Source organism: Rana temporaria, chromosome 10, assembly GCF_905171775.1.
Source record: "Rana temporaria chromosome 10, aRanTem1.1, whole genome shotgun sequence".
NCBI lineage: Eukaryota > Metazoa > Chordata > Amphibia > Anura > Ranidae > Rana > Rana temporaria.
The window spans coordinates 104,014,564-104,022,801 of record NC_053498.1 but is presented as its reverse complement, the minus strand read 5'-3'; the positions used below and the strand labels follow the sequence as shown (position 1 = coordinate 104,022,801).

At 46.7% G+C, this 8,238-nt stretch overlaps 1 long non-coding RNA gene across 1 annotated transcript; it reads right to left on the bottom strand.

Annotated features, from left to right (window-relative positions):
- Nucleotides 1-348: 348 nt before the first annotated feature.
- Nucleotides 349-772, bottom strand: LOC120916088. The gene is made up of 2 exons (XR_005743952.1): nt 676-772; nt 349-561 (listed from the first exon to the last, which is right to left on the bottom strand). It is a non-coding gene; the product is annotated as an uncharacterized LOC120916088 (long non-coding RNA).
- Nucleotides 773-8,238: the final 7,466 nt, after the last annotated feature.

The window sequence follows — 8,238 nt, the reverse complement described above, 5'->3', positions numbered from 1 at the left end:
GACCTGTGTTTTATATTCACATGTCAAATGGCTTTGAATTGAATGCTTGAGAAAATAAACATGCACAAAGTTGTAGGTGATAGCAAAGTTTCTCAGTGTATACTGTATAACCCTTTGTGTGCTCTAAGCTATTGTGTGTATTTCCACCCCCCAGATATGGACTAATACGTGGTACTAGATTAAAGGGTATTGCCTCAATTGAGTAGTTGAGCATATAGGGGTGGGTACCATCATCCTTAAATTAGACAATAGGGAAGGGGAAAGGGTTGTCGGGTGCTACTCCAAAAAGCTGCCACACGACACCAATAGCGTTGTGGACTATCTCGGTATCCAGGGATTAGGACAAGGTGATTTTAAAAATATAAATTTATTAAGACACAATTCCAATTAAAAGCAACATTAAGTACAACAATACATGGACATGGTTGTTGTATAACGTTTTGTTTAGCTCACAAATAGACCCCACTGGTATATGAGGAAACAAAGATGTAGGTCCAGACGTGATCCTCTACATGTTTCGCGATATACGTCGCTTCTTCAGGAGGAGACGACCAAACACATCTATAGAAAGATACAATCTCATAGTTACAAAATCAAAAGTATTTAGAAATGATATTAGAAAAAACTGACAATAAAAACATTGTTTTTGGAGTATTTAAGTCAGGCAAGGCTCACCAATGTAAACCCAGAAGGGGCATCAGACGGCATAAATAGATGCACCCCAAATGGGTTTTTCCCCCCACGGCGAACATGGAAAGCGATAATTGCTACACGGACTGAAATGATAAAGAAAATACAACAAAATTTTACTGTGGGTCCACACATACTGGGGATGACAGACACACAAGTGGTGGAAAGAAAAGGCAGGAACAGAGAGAAAGGGAAAGAGGAGGGGGGAAGGGGAAAAAGGGGAGGATTGGGATGTGGGGGGAGGGAAAGGGGAGAGGGAAGGAGGGAGAAAAAGAGAGAGGGCGGAAGAAGAAAAAGAGTGGCGTGGCTAAGGGGACTTCCTGTGTACCCTGCTACGCCAATTTATTCTTGGTGTGGGAGAGATCAATTTTTGGGAATGAGTCTCTACAACCTTTCTTGAATCACGTATTATATTGGTACAGGTTCATTGATGATTTATTCGTTATATGGACAGGTACAGAACCACTATTGATAGAATTTATTGAACACTTAAACATCAACCAGTTTAATTTCCGCTTCACATTTACCTATGATCACCAGTATATTTCCTTCATTGATCTTAAGACCCGGTACACACGAGCAAACATGTACGATGAAACCGGTCCGTCGGACCATTTTCACTGTACATGCCTGCCAGAGGGCTTCTGTACGATGGTTGTACTAACCATCGTACAGAAGTCCGCGCGTAAACAATACGCGGGGCGTGTCCGCGTCGTCGCCGCGACGATGATGCGGCGACGTGGGCGGGCCTGCCATTTAAAGGCTTCCACGCATGCGTTGAAGTCATTCGACGCATGCGAGGGACGGCGGGCGCTCGGACATGTACGGTAGGTCTGTACTGACGACCGTACATGTCCGAGCGGGCAGGATTCCAGCGGACGGTTTTAAAACACGTCCAGGAATATTTGTCTGCTGGGAAAAGGCCTGGCGGGCAAATGTTTGCTGGAATTCGGCCCGCTCGCGCCTACACATGACCGAACATGTATGCTGGAACTGGCCCGCGGACCAGTTTCAGCATACATGTTTGGTCGTGTGTACGGGGCCTAAGATTATCAAAAATTCCATAGGCCAAATAGCAACGGACTTATTTCGGAAACCTACCGTGGGCAATACGCTACTCCACGCCCCCAGCTCTCACCCACCCTCTTATACGCAGTATTCCATATGCCCAGTATCTCAGACTGCACTGTAACTGCACAGAGGACAGGGATTTTTATACCCAAGCGGCTGCCTTACCTGAGCGTCTCCTGACCCACACCAACCACCAGCCTTTATTAGGGCTTCTGCATGGACCCATTTGTCACTACTTTATGGTCCCCCTCGTGCAGAACGACCACAAACAGTGAAAATTGTCACCAAATTTTCCACTCACCACAATCAGTTACGTACACTACTGTCATAACACTGGCACCTTTTAACAGACTACCATGTTCTGGGCAAATATGTGAGACCTAACCCAGAATTGGTATTCAGGAGAGCCACTACTTTGAAGGATAAATTCACCAGCAGCCACTATAGGGCAAGCGATGGCGGGTGATAGCGGGTCCTCGGGTACTTTTCATTGTGGCCATTGTCCACGATGTCTGTGGATTCAAGAAGGTGCCACCTTTTACTCTCCCCAATGAAGAAATTATCTCTCCCCCTCAACATGCCAATTGTGGCATGAGAGGAGTCGACAAATAATGGGAAATCACTTATATTATTCAACCAATGGCAAGCTCACCACGGTGGGCCACCATATGGGAATTCACCATAGATTCCAACCTGAATCTGTTAAATTCCTAGTTTTGGAAGTCATCCCAGGGGGGGTGATTGGGATTGCGAGATCCTGAGACGAGAGATTATCTGGATCGAGCGACTCTAACGCCCTCACACCCTCTCGCCTTAACGAAGCACATTCATACAAATATTTTTATGAACAAGTAATTCCTTGTTTCATATATTTTTACTTTTCCCCCCGAGTTGCTCCTGGTTCCCTCTCATTTGTTTTCTGTATCTTAACCTTCTCTTCTGTACACTACTCAGCTGTATCCTCTTTCATCACGTTTCTTTGATGCTATACTGGGTTAATGCTATGTCCTATGAATAGATTTCTGTTTTTCAGGTATCAATTGTAACCTTCTGTGATTAATTGTGGTGAGACGTGACTGGAGAATAATTGTTTTTGTCTATGAACCTTTTGTTACACAAAAAAGGGTCGCCTTGGGACTTTTGTTAACCACTTGGCAGGTTTGTGCCACTTTGGCGACTTGGATGTAACCATCTCCCTTGTCGCCATATCTGACACACATACCGCCCTGCCACCCAATGTTTATAAAGTCATTATTTTTTCTTCTATTTACTAATACTGTCCGGCTTGCCCCACAATGTTTAATCAGAGGTCTGAGGTGTAAATTCTTCCCCAGCGGCGGACATGCGGCTCTCAAACAGGAGGAGGGCTCCTTATACGGCCGGTGGCCTCCCCCTTCTTCCCCTATAGACGACCTCCCCATCTTAATTATGAGGGTCACGCGCATTCGCAGCATCACGTTTGCGCATGCGCAGTGGGTGAGACGAACCTGGCGTCTGCCTGTGCATTCTGAGGCAATGCCGGGTTGGAGACCTTAAAAGGCGGCCCAATGGCGGCCTTTTCATTATACTGCAGTCAGCTGTATTCATCAGCCTATTCATCCTTAATCTGGACAAAGACCAACGTCTGTACTGACCCCCGGGTGTTACACCATCCCTACGTTCCTACCGGGTGGGTAATCCACTTATTGACTGGATTCACTTATTTCCCTTATCCTTCATGTACTTTTCCTCCCTCCCAACACCCTACCTCCCCCTTTCCCCTTCCTCTCTCCTCTCCCCCTTTTCCTTCCCTTTCCCCCCTCCTCCCTTCCCCCCCTCTCTTCCTTCAACCCCCCTTTTTCCACAACCCTCCAACCCCCCCCTCCTTTCATTGTTCCCTTTCCCCTAACCCTTTCCCTTTCCTTCCCACCTTACCGCTCTTTCCTCTCCCCCTCCCCTGAATCAATCAATGTCGTTCAAAATGCATGCACCAGGAAGATTCAACTGTAGTGAATGTCAGATTCAATGCTTGATACTGTAAATATGCCCTTAAGAATTATAAAGTGCAATATGTTCTGTGATTCGCCAAGTTCAGTACAGAAGGCATGTGAAAATCCTGCTAAAGCTGGCTGCACTAGAATTCCTATAACCTAGGGCCAGTTTACTGTCTTTCAGACTTCAGGGAAGCCGGATACTGACCAGTGGGGGTAGAAAATGCCCCAGGGCTCAGCATCAGTGATAATAAACACAGCCCCAGTGCTGGTGGGCAGTAGGAGGAGGAATAGTGCTCCATCATTGCTATTAGTGGAAGAAATAGTGCCCCATTGTTGGTGTCATTGGGAGGAATAGTGCCTCATATCGTTGGGAGCAATACAGCCCCAAGGGTTGGATGAAGGCTAGCAAATGGCCACATCTGCCCCTCGGGCCACAGTTTGGAGACCCCTGCTTTAAACTAATGTTAGATTTGAGACATGAGGCATCGTGAATTAGTGCTTCAGTTGTAGCAGTACTTGAAGTTTGCTAAAACCTTGCTGAAACCTGGTAAAAGCTACTGTCAGCACTCCCTAAAGTTGGCATTCACCACTCACACACTGAGTCCCCAAATAAAGCTGCTAGTTGCTAAAAGCTTAAACGTTTTTAAAAAGTAGTTCTAGACTCAGATTTGTATTACATTAATGCATTCTAAGTATGAAGATAACAATTTTTTTGTTGCAGCAGCCCCCTTATCCTTACCTGCGACCCATCTCGATCCAGCGATGTGCACGAGAGCATCGGCTCTCCGGGGACTTTTGGCTCCCGCTGCTGTCAATCCCAGCCACCAATGAGAGAGGGGGCAGGGCCAAGCCAGGGCTCTGTGTGTAAATGCCGCACTCGGAAGGAGGGAGGGGCCAGGAGCTCAGACGGGGGGCCCGAGAAAAAGAGGATCGGGGCTGCTCCGTGCAAAACCATTGCACAGAGCAGGTAAGTATGACATGTTTGTTGTTTTCAAAAAATTAAAGCCAAGCCTTTAACCATTTAACCCCCGGACCATATTGCTGGTCAAAGACCAGAGCACTTTTTGCGATTCGGCACTGCGTCGTTTTAACTGACAATTGCGCAGTCGTGCGACGTGGCTCCCAAATAAAATTGGCATCCTTTTTTCCCCACAAATAGAGCTTTCTTTTGGTGGTATTTGATCACCTCTGCGGTTTTTCGTTTTTGCGCTATAAACAAAAATAGAGCGACAATTTTGAAAAAAATGAATATTTTTTACTTTTTGCTATAATAAATATCCCCCAAATATATATATATATTGTAATGTTGGGGTGATTTAGCATCTGGGTAGAGCATACCAGTGAGCAGCAGAGTCCACGCCAGTTGTACTTTTTAAGGGTTTGTTGACCCACTTTTATTAAAAGAAAGAAAAACGTCCATCCAGACTTTCCCACGCAGGGGGTTTCAAGTTTCTACAGCAATAAAGAAATGGTCAAACGAAAATGCCAAGCCACATGGCTCTCTTCAGAAATACAGCCCCTAGGCTTACACTTCAGCCCTCTTGGCCACGTACCAAAGTACCTGTACAATCACTGTACCTTCTCTCAGCTTCTGTGCTGCTCAGCCCACAGCTTTGGGTCCTCTGTCTATACCATGCAGACATGCATGCTTCTCCCTTGCTTGCCTGGACTCCTCGGGAGGGTGGAGTCCAGAACACTGGTCTTGATTCTACTATAAGCCCAGGACCCACCTGTTCAATCAACCAGCCAGACTCCTGGCTGTTTCCAAAACCCGGTCCCAGGATTGGAGATTCCTGCCTATTGGAGAGTCCTGGGCGACCATTACCAGGACAGGGAACTGTATCACATACCCCCCCCCTTTGTTTCGATCCAGAGGGAGGAACACCAGCACCCATCATCATGGTTGGGACACCTCTGTGCTGGCTGTCAGCCACATAGGCCCAACCTTTTTTCCGGGTGCGCTTCCAGGTACATCCCACCCTGGATCTTAACCAGCTATATTTCCCTACACTCAGCCTTCTCCCTCTTCTTTTGGGGTTCCATAAGCACTTCCTCTTTTGAAATTTAAACAGGGCACCCCTGGTCTTTCTACCAACCCTTCTGCCTCCACGCTTCAGGTTCCCAGGTTTCCCAATACCTTTGGACACCACACTGTCATGTACCTTTAACAAATTATTTGGTTCATCATTGATATACATATTCAAACCAACTTTACACCTCTCAATGTTGCAAAAGTCACCAATGCCTTTTTTCTCAGTATTTGCTAGGGCAGAGTCTGCAGAGGGCACACATACCAGAGGGTTGCCATCACCCACGGGAACCTCAGAGGACGTCACCTCCCTGGGGTTCACCCTCTCTGCAGGCAGCTGTCCTACCACTTGACTTGTTCTGATGCCATTTGTATTTTTATCCACCTGAAGAGACAAGTTCTCTTCTGATCCACATACAATTTTTACTGCACTTATCTGTTTGTCACCTAAACCAAACATTGTACTGGGGACCCCAGTCTCTTTAACCACCTTCGGTTGGGCCCCAGTTAGGATTTCTGCTGCTTTCTGGTCCACACTTGGCCCTTCCATCTCATGTGATGGTACCACTGGTACAGTATACACGCCCTTCACCGACAACTGACCAGTACTAACTTGAACCATAGCAGCAGAAATGCCTTCTACCTGGCTGTTAGGTGGTGAAACCTCAGACACTTTCTTTTCGCCAAAGCCTCTCCCATAAACCTCTTGTACAGGAAGTAACCCATCAGCATACCTAGAGGCAACTTTTAACACTAGTAATACAGTCATAAATAAACCATTTTTGTCTTGTCTTCCTTTGTGCTGTACCACCTGCCACTCAGGGGTCCACCTAATGGTACTCCGCAGTACCAGACTGTCTGACTGTGGTGGAGACACCCCAGTATAGACTGGCTGTACATCCCAAAGTGTAAGCATCTCCTTTAACACTTTTGTTAGAAAGCATACCCTTGGCTTCGGATTGAAATCCTTCCTGGGGACTTTCCTGACACTGGGAATGCAGACAGACTCAATTGCTGAGACGAGAGAGGTTGCAAGGTTTAATGAAACCTTCTCCCAGCTGGAGACGACCACAGCCTGGTGCTCTACCAGAGCGCTGCCAGGTGCTTGACTCACACTCAACTTCTCAGGTTCAGCACCAATGAACTGCTTCACATTACCATTGACAACATCACTTTGACACGCCACGTCAGCATCATTTTTGTAGGTTGCGGACAAAGTGTCTGCTGTGTGCTCGCCCTTATGTGGTCCATTTTCTCACGAGGGTTAACCCCTGCAGCAGCCACCGCGCCCTCAGGTATAAGCTGTTCTGCCATCCCTCCTGCTGGCACAGCAGAAACTTTGTCCACCTTACTTTTATGCATGAAAGCCTCATCTATCAGGGACATTAGATTTTTACCCCAACTATCCCAATCTGTTGTAGCTGTGCTCCATTCATCGGCGCTCCTTAGCCCTGATCCATCCGCCCAAGGACACACATTAGAACAGATGGGTTTAGTTGCAGATTCATTACCCAAATTACAAATCATGGCAGACTTTGGTAACACATGTTCTAGCACCACAGGTTGCAATACACCACAACCACCACCACCTTGCTCGGGCGGCGCTTCATAAGCCTCACACACCTTTGCATTTTTCACATGTTGTTTTAACCCACCATTTACCTGCACATTTTTAGTACTAGCAGCTTGCACTAACACATTACCATTATACGGTACAGTTCCACTCTGTCCCACCAGAGTGACATACCAGTTGTCCATGGCAACCTCCGACTTCAATACATGAAGTTCCCTGGAGATTTCTGGGGACAACTGTGCGGTCTTACCATCAGTTGCTACAAGCAACGGCCCATTTGTGACAACAGCTTTTGCTCTGAAAGAACCTGGGGTTTTTCCAACAGCAGCAAACTTTTCATTAACAATAACACTTATAGCATTTTTCGTTTTTGCAGACTGTCCTAGCCCACTGCCTACTTGAGACTGGCAGACATTAGACACAACACTTTTAGTCATCAATACAGGTTCTGTTTGGACTTTAACCCCTGCATTCCCACTTTGTAGGGAGAAATAATCTTCAAGCACACATTTAGTGGCCCCACTAACTGGGGTCACTCTCACATCATCATGGACAGTCTCGTAACCAGTTCTTTTATACCTGCAATCAGCAGTCCCAGACATCATTTCATTAAAGACAGTCTTACCCACCGCAGTAGTTGGGATCACCATCTTCATTTGAGTACGTTGTCTTAAACAGTCCTCAGCCACACATTTACTGGCCAACTCCCCCTGGTGGCCACGGGATGAAATCGCACCCCCTGCAGACACAACAGAAAACTCCTCCTTGTTGCCAGGGGTGACGGCAAATATATTTTTACAGGAAACTGGCTCAGCATCATTATCTCCAGGTGCACCCCAGAATCTAGGGCAAGACAACATTTCGTGTCCTAGCTGGCCACATTCCATACATGGAACAGGACG